This window comes from Astatotilapia calliptera, chromosome 13 (genome assembly GCF_900246225.1).
Source record: "Astatotilapia calliptera chromosome 13, fAstCal1.2, whole genome shotgun sequence".
Classification (NCBI taxonomy): Eukaryota; Metazoa; Chordata; class Actinopteri; order Cichliformes; family Cichlidae; genus Astatotilapia; species Astatotilapia calliptera.
In genome coordinates, this window is record NC_039314.1 from 15,879,756 (window position 1) to 15,892,672 (window position 12,917).

General features: G+C 42.8%; 1 protein-coding gene across 1 annotated transcript in view; it reads left to right on the plus strand.

The window, feature by feature from the left end:
• The window catches only part of zmiz1a (zinc finger, MIZ-type containing 1a), a 110,103-nt gene that overhangs the window by 41,203 nt on the left and 55,983 nt on the right, over positions 1 to 12,917 (plus strand). The window contains exon 3 of the mRNA XM_026189863.1: positions 4,334 to 4,410. The gene's annotated coding sequence lies outside the window, so the exon portion shown is untranslated. The remainder of the gene's footprint in view (positions 1 to 4,333; positions 4,411 to 12,917) is intronic.

Here is a 12,917-nt window from a genome sequence, read left to right on the forward strand (position 1 = left end):
AAGGAATCACACAACAACAGCAAAACACAAAAAAAAACCAACCAAAAAACAACAAAACAGATCCTTTGTGCCGCCTGTAATGCTGGATCTCTCAAACAGAAGAGCTGAAAATACACTTCATCACTCTGAGAGGGTTTTTGCTTCCCCCCACCCCACATGCGTTGGGCTAATCCTGTCACAGCTGACCTGCGTCTTGGTGAACTGTTCTCCGTCCTTTTCTCAGTCCCAGAGTGGCACACACAGAGAGGACATGCATGAGAGTCATAACTTCAACAGGCGCTCTTTCTCCCTTTCGTTACATGCTTTATTCCTGCTCTCATTCTTGACTCCTCCAGCTCTTGTCCCTCTCTTGTCCTTTTTGCCCCCTCCCCACCCTTAACCCTCACTCTGTCTGCATCCCTAACATCCTCCCGCTATGATTAGCAATAGTGTTTTTCTTCCCCAGCCAGTGTAATGTCTAGATCCTCCTGTGTCCTTGGAAAGCAGCCTAATAAGCTCAGACACACACTGATGTCTCTGTGCACCACAGGCCTATTCTCCAGCGTCAGCCAGCACACACTGAGGTAAACAAAGACTGCCACACACACACACACACACACACACACACACACACACACACACACACACACACACACACACACACACACACACACACACACACTATCCTAGTGTGCTAATAGACCAGCATACCAACCCACTGAGGACAGCGTTGACGCTAGCTTGCTAACGTTGACCTTCCGTGTGCCAATCACAACAAATCTGCTCTCCCGATTTGAATATGGGGAGGAAAACAGTGTAAATTGAAAGCAGAAATCCCCCTGGTGTGAGACAAGATGAGACTCTGAATAAATTATTCAGATGGCAGCCTCTTTCCTGTATGATTCTCGCCTTCTGCTACGTTTAATGGCATCTGTGAAGACGCCCATTCGAGATTAATCCAGATGTAAGACGTTTGTGCGCGTATGTTTGTGCGATCTTACATTTGTAAGAACGCGTGCATGTGTGTGTGTGTGTGTGTGTGTTGCCCGCTCACCCCTCTTCTCATGCGTCCCGTTGTGTCGTGTGATGGGGAAACAAAGCCTCAACAGGGGAATTTATTTCTTCTCCAGAGAGGGCTGTAAATAAACAACTAGTGAATCAATGCCTCCATTTGTTTTTTCTCTGATAATTCTGCCTGTGGCATCAGGCGGTGTGACAGTGTTTTGCAAGCCAGCGTAGCTCTCAGCAGCCATATTTCCTCTTGGTGAGAGTGAGAAAACATGCCACACTGGCCTCATGTTTCATTACCTAGGATCAGTAAATTACCGCACGCTTTTTTCTTTCTTTTTTTAATATCATTCACTGAAGCTCGTTTAGTACCATGATGGCGCCTTTGTATGAATGGGAAAAAACACCAGCATTAGAGCTGCTCAGTCAATTAAAGACAGACAGGCATAGAAATTACTGTGTTCAGCTGAATGAAAAAAATAACCCACAGTAGGCCCTGTGGTTTCAATCAACGGTGACCTTCCCCAACAGAAGTACTTACAAATGTTTGGATATTAAATATTACGGCGCGCTTTGTAATGCACTCTTTGAATTCATGTTCATGTTATAATCAAAGTGTAAAGAACTTTGCAGGTTATTAAAAAAGAGTTTTGAATAGGTTAGTTCACTTAAATGACAGTAAAACATATTTACTCACTTACTCACTTAATGGGAGCTTTGATGACACTCAGCATACACAGTCCATTTTGATTCTCATCTTGATTTTTTTTTCTTTTTTATGGGGTTTAAGTAAAAAAAAAAAAACTAAACAGGGAAGGTAAAACAACAAAAAACCTGTTTTTTTTAGATATATTTCCATTTCATTCTTGATCTTAATCTGATCTTTAAACATTGCAGCTTTCACCAGACTCCAGCGCTTTACTGGGCTTTTAACAGCTTTACGTGGCAGCTAGCATAAGCATCATAATAAAAAATAACATCTATTTTATTCTCAATGCTAGGCTAATACAAGTACCCTTAGTGCTTTCCATAGGAATGAAGCAGGTACGTAGCACCCAGGTCCTGCTAATCAAATGCACTTCATTATTAGATCATCAGCAAGTATGAGCACCTCTATTAAAGCACAAGATTTGGCAGTTTGCTGGTCTGGTGCATTCAGAAACATGTGCCACACACGTCCCAGCAAATTCAACCCAAAGCATTTTTAATTTTGCCAGCAGATGTTTTTAGTTTTAGTCGTCATTTAGGCTTCTAAATCAGTGGTCCCCAACCCCCGGGCCACGGACCGGTCCGTGAAAATATTGTCGGGCACAAACCGGTCCATGGCGCAAAAAAGGTTGGGGACCGCTGCTCTAAATGATTGTTTTTTTTAGTCTAGTTTTATCTGACTACATATCATAAGATTATAGTAGACTAAATCTAAAGTTGATTCAGTTGACTAAACTATAAAGTGTAAAAATTAGTTGTGTTTTTAACGGTGAGAGTTGCTCTACACAGTTTACAAAGTGTCTTAATTTCCTTGACATCAAATGTCTACTTTTCTCTTCTCTTCCTCCCAACTGTTGACATCTTGTCACGCTTCTATGAGAAACATGGAGCATTCATTGATGAAAACAAGATGTCTTTACATTACATCATCCTTTTTGTCTGCATGCATTAGTTTTGTTTTTTTTTAAATTTATCGTCTTGTGTTTGTCAGAAAAGACAGGTCGTTGATGAAAACAATGACGGAAATTATTGGTCAGTTAAATTAACACGGCCCCAAAGGTCAGCACGTCCAATGCTCAGAGAAACTGCAAGAAAGGAAAAACAAGAGCTATATCTTAGACTCTAGAGCCCCCATTTACCGTTTTAAAGTTGCATGCGGACAAACACTGAGACTTCTGGAACAAAATCCTCTGGATAGATAAGATCAAAGTGGAGAGAATGCAGAATTTGGCGGAAACCAAATAGGTCAGGCAGCATTACAATGATCCCAAGCACAGCAGAAAACGTAAACAGAATGGCTGAAAAAGAAACGAATTAAGGTTCTGCAATGGTCGAGTCAAACCCCAGACCTAAGAGAGCTGTACATAAAGAGATGTCATAAAAGCAACACGTTATTGTTGCTAAATGTTGTTCTACAAGTTAGTGAATCATGTAGGTGCACTCAGTTTTTCACAAGACTGTACATGCAGATGTACATTTAAAAAAGGATTTGGTGCTAGCAGCTCTGTCTATCTTGGGATCCAGGTATCTTAATATCTGGCCAACTAAGCCCAGCTCCTTTACTTTTAAACTGTTTGTTTTCCTTAAATGCACTTCTGCAATCTTCAATAACAATAATTAGCGCAGGTTCTAGAAAATATGGGGGGAGTTGCTTATATTAGCTACGGTTGGATGGCTAATGGGAAAGTGAATAATGGTGTAAACAGAGTGTTCCTGGTTCTGCAGGAATAACGTTAACCTCCCAGTGTGCGAACCTTGATTAGAAGCAATCATTCAGCTAATGCTACTATTGGTAATGCCAACACAACTGTACACAAGAGCCTCTAATGAACACTGGTTTACTGTGGTTTCTTTGTACTGAAGTACCCTTCTCTATATCCCATATCCAAGTGTGAAATTACAATATCAGATCATATTTAGTTAATTAAACCCATATGACTAATTTAATTTGACTCAAATGTGGGGAAAGTGAATAAATCATGGAGGCGTATTTAGCTTGCTAGCACTGGTGTTAACAGTAATTAAATGTGGGGCAATCTGTAGCCTGTGAAGATAGCTCAAGTCTTTTCTTTCTGCCTACTGTACAAGTACACATGTGGAAGAAATGTAAGCCAGACGGGGCTTTTTCGGGGGGAGACGTCTTGCAGAATATTAATGAAATGGTGTGTGAGTTTCAAACATAGAAATAAGCGAGTCAAAGATGCAGTCTTGTAAAGTAGGCTAGTGCATTAATAGTCAGCGAGCGACTGTCCCATTAGGAGATCTGCACATCTTAGTTAGAGAAGAGCCAGAAGCAGAGAAGAAATATTCCTCCATGATTAGAGTCGGGAGAGTTCAAAGACAGCTGGTTTTTGCAGCTAGATGGGCACAAAGCACTCACAAGGAAGACAAGAAATCAACTTGTATTTGTCATTTAAGTATTTTATGCTTCATATTTGGCAGGGATTAGAGATGCATATTCTCTCCAGCTCTGTCAGTCCTAGTTATGCGCTTCCATTTTGTCAGATGCACAACGGGGTGCTTTATTGCATCTCGATAAATGTTGCCACCTAAGCCTTGTTTTCCTATCACTAAAAAGCACGTTGTGTTTTGTCACACTCCCTCATGCGCATGGCACTTTGTTTTTTGTTCATTTTAGACTCGCTCTGTGATTGATGAGGATTAAGAAACGGATTTTGCCTAACAGGAAACACAAGAACATCCTTATCCAAACTGGTAAGAATCTTGATTTATCAGCTGCGTGTTCATCTGACTGGTTTGGCTTCAGCTCGTGTGGTGATACTGCAAATAAGACAATATGGCTGCCATTTGGATATTGCCCCACGTTGTATCATACCAGGTGTTTTGTCCTAGAAAAGGATGCTCTCGTGATCGTGTTATGTGGTAACTGAAGCAGAAAGAAGACTTGCTTTCAAGAACAATATGAAAACCTGAATATGTTGCGATTCGGGGCATCAAAAGAACACGCGAAGCTTTAACATAAATCATCTGTGTGTTGTTTGATTGTCCTGCGATACCTAAATTGTTACATGCTGCATTCTGTTATCCCAACGCTTTCATATATTAGACCACATACGCGTCAGAACATCCTGAATTAATTGCCACCATGACTGGCCACCATTGTTCTGAATGAAAGCACATGTTTACGGGGATTAGTTGCGTGATAGTGGGTGATGGCATTTCCTCTTTGCATGCTAGACAGCTGGTGCTTGTCAGGTGAGGGGTGGAGGAGGAATGGGGGCAGTCAGTCAGTCAGTGAGACCAAACAAGTTGGGATGCCAAGTCTTTCTTGCTGGGTCTTTCCTCTGATGTGGTCATTTTAGATCAAGCCCATTTGAAGGATGTTTACAAGAGCACATTCCTGCATGCGTGCTATAGTGGAGCTCTACCTTTTTTTGCTTGTTTTCAAGGCATCGTTATCCATGTTGAACCAGTGCTGGAGCTTCTGTGTGTGACCATTGATTTGCCCGTATCAATTTCCAAGAGGAGTAAACTGCTCATCCCCATTTCCTCATCCTCCAATCCGATCTTTACTGTAAGGACAAAGCTGCATTTGATGCAAAAACATGCTTGAATACTCTGTTCATTTTTCCTTTGAACAGCATGGACATTATGTATTCAGATAACCCTCGGACTGCATGAATATTAAGTGTTCATTTAAACCTTAGCCGAGATGAAACACCCCATCAGTCGTCATGTGACAGTGACCACGATGATGCATGAAGTAATTGGGTTGGATGAGGATATGAGGAAACAGCGCACTAAAGGATGTCATGTTAAGGCCTCCATCGCATTTTAGGTAAAAAGAGGCCCAGTCCTTCTGGTTTTGTTTGGGAGGGTTGTGCAAAATGTCGACAGCGTTAGTTGTATACATGTGAAACGGCATCAAAGCGCTTGAAGGTGAATAATTTTTGGTGGCATCTGCACATTCTGCAATATGCTAATAAGCAAAGCTGCAAAAGCCAGATTGCCAGGAGAGAGAAGGGGCGACGGGGAGAGGAGGGGAAGAAAGAAAGAAGGGGAGAGCAGAGTGGAAAAGAGAGAAACAGACGGAGGCTGGTGTAAATTATGGATGCAACGTGCGATTTCCAAGAGGAAAAGAAAGGCAGAGAGAAACCTCAAGTCATGCATATCAGATTACGCATTTACCACATTTTCTTATCATGGTCCGTGAGCAAACTTGTGTGCAATCTGGCCTCTTTGTGTGTACGTGCACGCACGTTTGTTTGAGACAGGAAGTATAAGAGTGAGCGAGAGAGCACTTACATATTCATCCATGTCAAGTTGCGTGGAGTTGTCTTGTGCTGTGAGGCATTCTTAAAAACTTGCTATGACGTGCACGTCTAAAGCCGGGTTGACTTACATTGCTATTGTGTAGCTTTGCTTCGTGTGTCCATGGCGACACGGCTCCTTTTGGTACGCACGTGCCATCTCGTTAGTTTTGAGGGTGCATATTTACACAGTGGCAAATCTGCCCCACTGGGCATTTACATGACATTGTTTAACTGTGCCGAAAAGCTGAGCTGGCTGCTTTAATGCCTTCTTTAGCAGTTCTAAGTAAAGTTAAGTAAAAGTATGTTTACCCTGCCCCCCCGAACTACCACCACATCGCACCCTTATGTGCCAGCGCCTGTGTGTATGTGAATAATGAATCCATTCTTAAGTTGTGTCCGTGTCTGGGGTCTGCGCAGTGGTGTGGTTTCCCCCACAGAGGAGTTGGGAGGGGCTGGGTGGTAGGGGGTGTCTGGAAATAGCTCTGCCTGAGCTGGGAGCACCTTAGGTGGGCCTCTGTGCCAGCCTCACCTTCCTTTAACATGCATGCACGACAAAAGTACAATTCTACTCGCAAACCTGGACTATATTACTCCCCTGTTTTTCAGTTAGACTTGAAAGGGACGCATGTCTGCATTCACATTCACTGAGCAGGAAAGAAAAGAGCTGCGATTTCTAAGAACTGAGCAGGAGACACGTTGCAGTTAAAGCGCAAAGTGTCTTAGTTAGAAAACAGAAACTACAAAGCCCGCTCTGGATCTTGCCTGCATGTAAATGTGTGTTAATGTGCAAAGTAGGTCATTTATTTGGAGCAGGGACAGCCGTGGTGTGCCTCTCTTGAGCGATGTCAGAGCGGGGAATAAGTTCATAAGCAGACACATTGCTGGATTTGGTGAATTGTACAGGGGATTTACATATACCGATATTTTGTTTATGTGTCGAGCCAAATCCCTGGGTGGGTGTTGAAGGTGAAAATGGCTGTGGTCAATCCAGAGACAGCATCAGTAACCACAAGCAGAGATAGCAGCCTAAAAATCAGACTAAATCAGATTACCAAACAAACAGCTAAGAGGATTAATTCTGATCTCTCTCTCTCTCTCTTTTTCCATCAGATGGACACATTAAATCTGCAATCTATAAAATCCCTTCAAATGATTTTCTATTTTACTTTGTGGCCCTCATTTTCTGGTCACATGTTTGGAGCGAAGCTCTTTCTGCTCCCAGTGAACTCTGCCCTTTTGTTCTGCCTTGAGGCCTCTAGAAATGACTTTAGTAAACAGGGTATCAAAACCAGTCTTTAAAAATATCTTCACAGGGTACAAGAGCAGTCTGACCTCTGATCAGGTGATATACTGGCAAGCCCATACTGTTATAATAATGCGTTTTACCCAGCACGCTCGCTGTTAGGAGTAAAGCTGTGTTGAGAGATGCCTGTGGCCCTGTGGCTGTCAGTTAAACAAGCACAGTAACGTTCGCCGGAACAGGCGCAATTAATAGGAACCATAATATATAGAAGGGAATAATTACACCTTGTCGCTGGCTTTCACAGATCAAATATGTTCCTGCATTTCTTCAAATTAATCTCAGGAATGATTGTTGGCTTACAGGGAATCAGTGGCAGCACAGTATGTGTTCTCAGGGAGAAAATACTGTAGATTAATTTGGTTAATATTTCATAAAGCTTAGGAAGGCAAAGGGCATTTGAGGCTTTTCAGATTATTTATTCTCAGCCAATACTACACGCTACGGTTGAGCTGCTGTGCCACTGTGCTGCAACTGCCTTGCACAATGCCAAAGAAAGGCACTTGCCTTTAAAAGTGTTTGCCTGTGATAGCATTGTTTGTGAAATGGGAGCCGTTCACATGTGCAGCTGCGTTTCCTTTACGCCATGATCTGATTGAAAGGCTCTCGTTCACGTATGGCTTTGTACCGCTCTCCTGAGTGCTGATAACTGCTAAAAGATTCGTATTAATATCCTCTCTGGTGCTCTTTTATATTAGCTGATTCATTCCCTGCCCGGCTACTTCAGCTAAACACAGGGATACAACATAGCAACGTCGCTCTTGACAGCTTGACAAACTGACATTCCCACTCTCAGTGACTCCCGCTTCTGCCCTCTTGGTCTCTGTGATACAACTGTATACTGTAACCAACAAGACTGTAATCAGTGCAGACCTAATCTAATCATCGCTCCCGACAAGCAGCACTGGCTGCCGGGCTTCCACAAAACACATCTCGCATCAACAGGCTGCTTGGACGGCATCGTGTAGCTCGAGCAACCGCCGGATGAAATGTCAGGAGAAGCAGGATTATTCCCGAAAATGTCACTGACAGCATAATAACTTAGCAGAAGAGTGTCTCATGCTATGTTTGTATCTCATGTCAGCAGGTGTGATGTGTAACTCGGTGTGTGTCATAAAAGCTACTGTACACAAACGTAAACAGAAAGCGGGATCTGTTGAGTGAAACTGGTGCGCGATCGGTGTGCGCGCAAACCGTGGTGTTAGACGTTAAAGTGTGTGTTTTTAGATCTGCACAAACAAATGCACATCTTTAAAACCTCCTCATTATTGGCAGCGGGAAAGCTGCCCGGGCACCGGGACAACTCCTGTGTGCATCTGCGTGCGTGTCTGTCTGCAGCTTGTGTGTTCGTGGTATGCGCCTAATTCGGCGGCTCATTCCAAGATTTGGTTAACCGAGTTGGCTCGCCCTATCGCATTGCCACAGAGTGTGCAGTTGCTTCAGCCTCTGTTTCATTTAGTGGCACCCACGCTCTTATCCTCTTGCCATGAAAGCACGCAGACACACATGCTTTTGCACCAGAACAGAAATGCACACACGCGCACGCACAGCTGAATGAGAGAAAGACAGAGTAAGAGGGACAGAAAGAGAGAGTGAGAAAGAGGAGAAAAAAATAAGAAAGTACCAATTAAGCTCCTCAGACAGTTCTGCCAACAGGCATCAGGAGGTTGGAGGCGGTGAGTGTTTGCGTGTTTGTGTGTGTGTGTTGGATAAGGGGGTAGAGGGTGTTTGACTAGAGCTGAGGTCTCTAACTTTTGCGTTGTCAGTTTTGTACTTGTGCAAGTTTTGAAACAACTCATTACCGTGAGGTGTCAATAACCTGCTGAGGAGGCTGGCAATTATCAAGAGCTTGTCACTTTTTATAGTTGTTTGTTGACAATTTCCTATTATATGCTGTATTGTTGCTCCGTGTACTCATTTATATATAGACTTTTAATCACACTGCTGTAGATTTTGAAATATTTGAAAAATATAAATGAAAAAAACATTCAGATTCTTGTACTGTAGTTGTGGGGAGAGGTTTACATGCAATCATCATGATTTTTATGATTTCTTCTTTTTCCAGTGTGGGGTGATTATAAAACAAAGAAACAAGAATCAGGTGGTATTGGTTTGAGCTCATTTTGTATTTTCTCTAATCTGCACAGGGTCAAAAGTATATATAAACCCTCACTAATATTTGGTTAAATGTCCCTTAGCAAGTTTCACCTCGATCAGGCATTTTTGGCAGGCATAATAAAGCTTCTGGAGTAATTCTGGCTGAATATTTGACCACTCTTCTTGGCAGAATTGGCAGAGTTCATTTAAATTGGTTGGTTTCCTGGTACAGACCTGGCTTGTAAGCATAGTCTGCATATTTTCAGGAGGGTTGAGGTCGGGGGAAGGCCATTCCAGAAGCTTAATGTTAGCCTGCTTTACCCATTCCCAAACCAGTTCTGATGTGTGTTTGGAATCATTGTCCCAACCGTTTCCAAGTTTCAGCCCTCTAGCTGTTGATTTGAGGTGAAGTTGAAGAATTCTTCTTCATTATTCCTTCCACTGTGCAGTGTACCAGTACCACTGGCACCAAAACAGCCCCAGAGCATAATGCTATAACCACTTGATGCTTGATCCCTCACCTTTACTCCTCCAAACATACCTCTTGTCATTGTGGTAAAATAGCTCATTCTTGACTTATAAAACTTGGTATTTGGATTGTTCATCTGGGAAGCTGCAAATTTAAACCAAGATTGAAGGTGTTAATTTTTTGGGCAGGGGATTCTTTCTAAAACTCACTTTATTGTGGACAGTGACAATGGTGTTACAGCAGTTTCCAGTTTAAGGCCAGGCTTGAGCCTTGGTGTTTTCTGGGTTGTTCCTGAACATCCTAACCCATTTACTCACATCTGACAGTGACAGTTCAGGTCTTCTTCCAGACCTTCCAGTCTGCTTCCAGTCTGCTGTTGTAGAACTGTTTGAAGTCATGATCTTGGAATCTGCGGGTGTTTAGAAATGTCTCCAAGAGACCTCCCTCACTTGTGTAAATCTACAATTCTACTTCATTGACTTCCTTGACTTTTCTCATTGTTCTTAATATCGTTCAGTCCACTAAGTGCTGTCAAACAAATCCTTTTTATGCAGGCAAAGAGAAAGTTGTAGTTGCAGTCAGTCCTGATCACTAATGAGAAGTTAATAGGCCTTGGCCTCGTCAAGTTAACAGATATTTTAGAACCTTCAGCACCACTTATTTTAAAAAATTTGTGAATGAATGTATGTATTTGAGGCTGTATGTGTACTTTTGTTCTTGCATCACAACTGTTGGTGTGTACACAATAGTTTCATAGCTCAGTTTTATGCTCTACATTTTATGCTGTTTAATCAATATAGCAATCTTGTTATTCTGTAGCTCCAAGAAGCAGCTTTACATTACAAATGCTGACATACAACAAGCTACAAGAAGTCAGAAAGATGCTTTGAGTTATTAACTGATTTTCAAAGTTATTTTCAACTTTTTCTTCTCTGTTTAACCGGGGAAAAGTATTTATTTTGCTGTGAGACTTTTCTGTCAGCAACCAGTAGCTAAGCCCTAATCCAAACAATCTTACTGTACTGCCAAATGAAGCCTCGTCCTCTGTTCATGCTGTGAAACAAAAGGCTACTTTGGCCAAATCAGGACTGACATCATTGGCAACAGCTGCAGGCTGCATGTGCGATGTGTGCATGCATGTGCGTGCACGCCTCTGTGTGTTGACGTCTTTGTGCGCGCGTGTTTGCGTCTGTCAAGATGAGGTGACCTGATTGCTCAGCTGAGCAGCGAGGGAAGACCCAGCCTTGTGTTGTCAGAGCACCAATAAAAACCACAAGAGATGAACCACAATGCTCCCCGGTCGGCCGCCCCTCCCTCTCGCGGTCCCTCTGAGTTTTCTGTGTCTGCCGTGCCCACCCCCTGCACACCCCTGCCACACATACACACACTTAGACACACAGTGGCACTCCTGACCATGCCAAAGCAGATTTAGAGATGAAAAATGATCCACCGCTGGCCCTGCACTGCGCTATCAGCTCCCAGCTATGGAGTGGTCAAGCCAAATCCTGTCCTATCCTTATAGCTGTGAAGATAGAGCTAGTTAAAACTGGACCTCTCCTCTCTCTAGTCTCAGGCAGGTTGACCCTGCATAGTACAGTAGTATAGTTATGTACATGGACGACCTTCTTCCACATCAAACCTTGTACAGCTTAGATGTGGGAGTTTTTTGTTTGTTTCTTTTTACTTCAGCAGCTGCAGGGACTGACAGTCTCTAAAACCTGCAATGAAACACGTCTCACTTTGCCTCAAGGTGCCATTAACCCATTTAAATGAATTGAATTTGTTTATTATTCAGTGGAGAGTTTAGCTTTTACATGATGGCTCAGATGCTGTTTGAAGAGACCTTTTCCCTTCAAAGCATACACTTTGAAGGGTCCTGCAGAATTTCAGGATGAAAAGATTTCAGATTAAAGATGCTAGCCAGTACCAGCTTTAGTTGTTAGTGTCAGTAAAGGTGTGTGGTCTCATCATTCATGGCTCCCAGCGTGAACACACATAGTGCCTTCTCAACACACACACACATGCACAAACAGAAATGGCCCCCCGACCCCCTGGGGTCTCACCTCTGTAGCCCTGTGGCGAATTGTGTGTTTGTGTCTGAGGCTTAATAACTTCACTGGGGCCGTCCCACCCCTGCTGCTCTGCCTTATTATTCCCTGTACCTTCTCTGCTTTGTCCAGAGGAAGGAAAAGAGATAGGATGGATATCAAGCAGCACCTTTGGGGAATGGAAGAAGGGGTGAAGGTGGGTGTGTGTGTGTGTGTCTGAGGGCTAAAAATGAGAGCTGCAAGGCGGGAACAGTAAGGACGAGGAAGGCTGGGGGGTGGTATTGTGGATAAAGAAAGCGGAGAATGGAGCAGAAGGTGGGGGCCTGCAGCAGTATTGACGTGGTTCAGGTAAGTGAAGGATTAGTGGAGCTGCAGAAAGCCTAGGAGCTGCTGCTCCCTCATCCAGCCAGCGGTGAAGTGGCTCCTCTTAATGAACTATTAAGAGGAAAAGGATTCTCTTACATGCATGCACGCACATGGACATGCCATTCATCCTGCAGAAAGGGTCTCCATTCATGACGAATACAGAATACCAGCTTTTCGAAGCTTTTGGGACATTTTTTAGATTATCTGTCCTTCAGCCATCCGTGCTAATAACAAAAACAGCCATGAAGTGAGTCTCCAAGTAATGTGTGTGCAGTCAAAGCCTGATATAAGCCTGTTCTCCTGTGCCACAGAGGACTGTGTCTAAAATTTGTTAACCCTTTAAAGCCTGAACTATGAAGTACTTGGTAGAAAATACTGATTTAAAAATATAGTGTTTATCGAACCTTTTAACAAATTAAAAAGAATATTAATTTCTTTTTACTCCAACACGTATATACCAGTCTGCTGCTTTAACTACTCATTTGTGCAGTAAATGTGCATTTATGACTCAGATGCCTCCATTATAACTATAACAATTTAGCCTTTGAATGAATGGGCTTGAGGATTAGTGCTGCCAAAAGTGAAGGGACATTACAACATATTATTGCATTGTTTTTATTTGTTTTATGACGATAGCAAGAAGAAAAGCTACGAGACAATATGTTAAG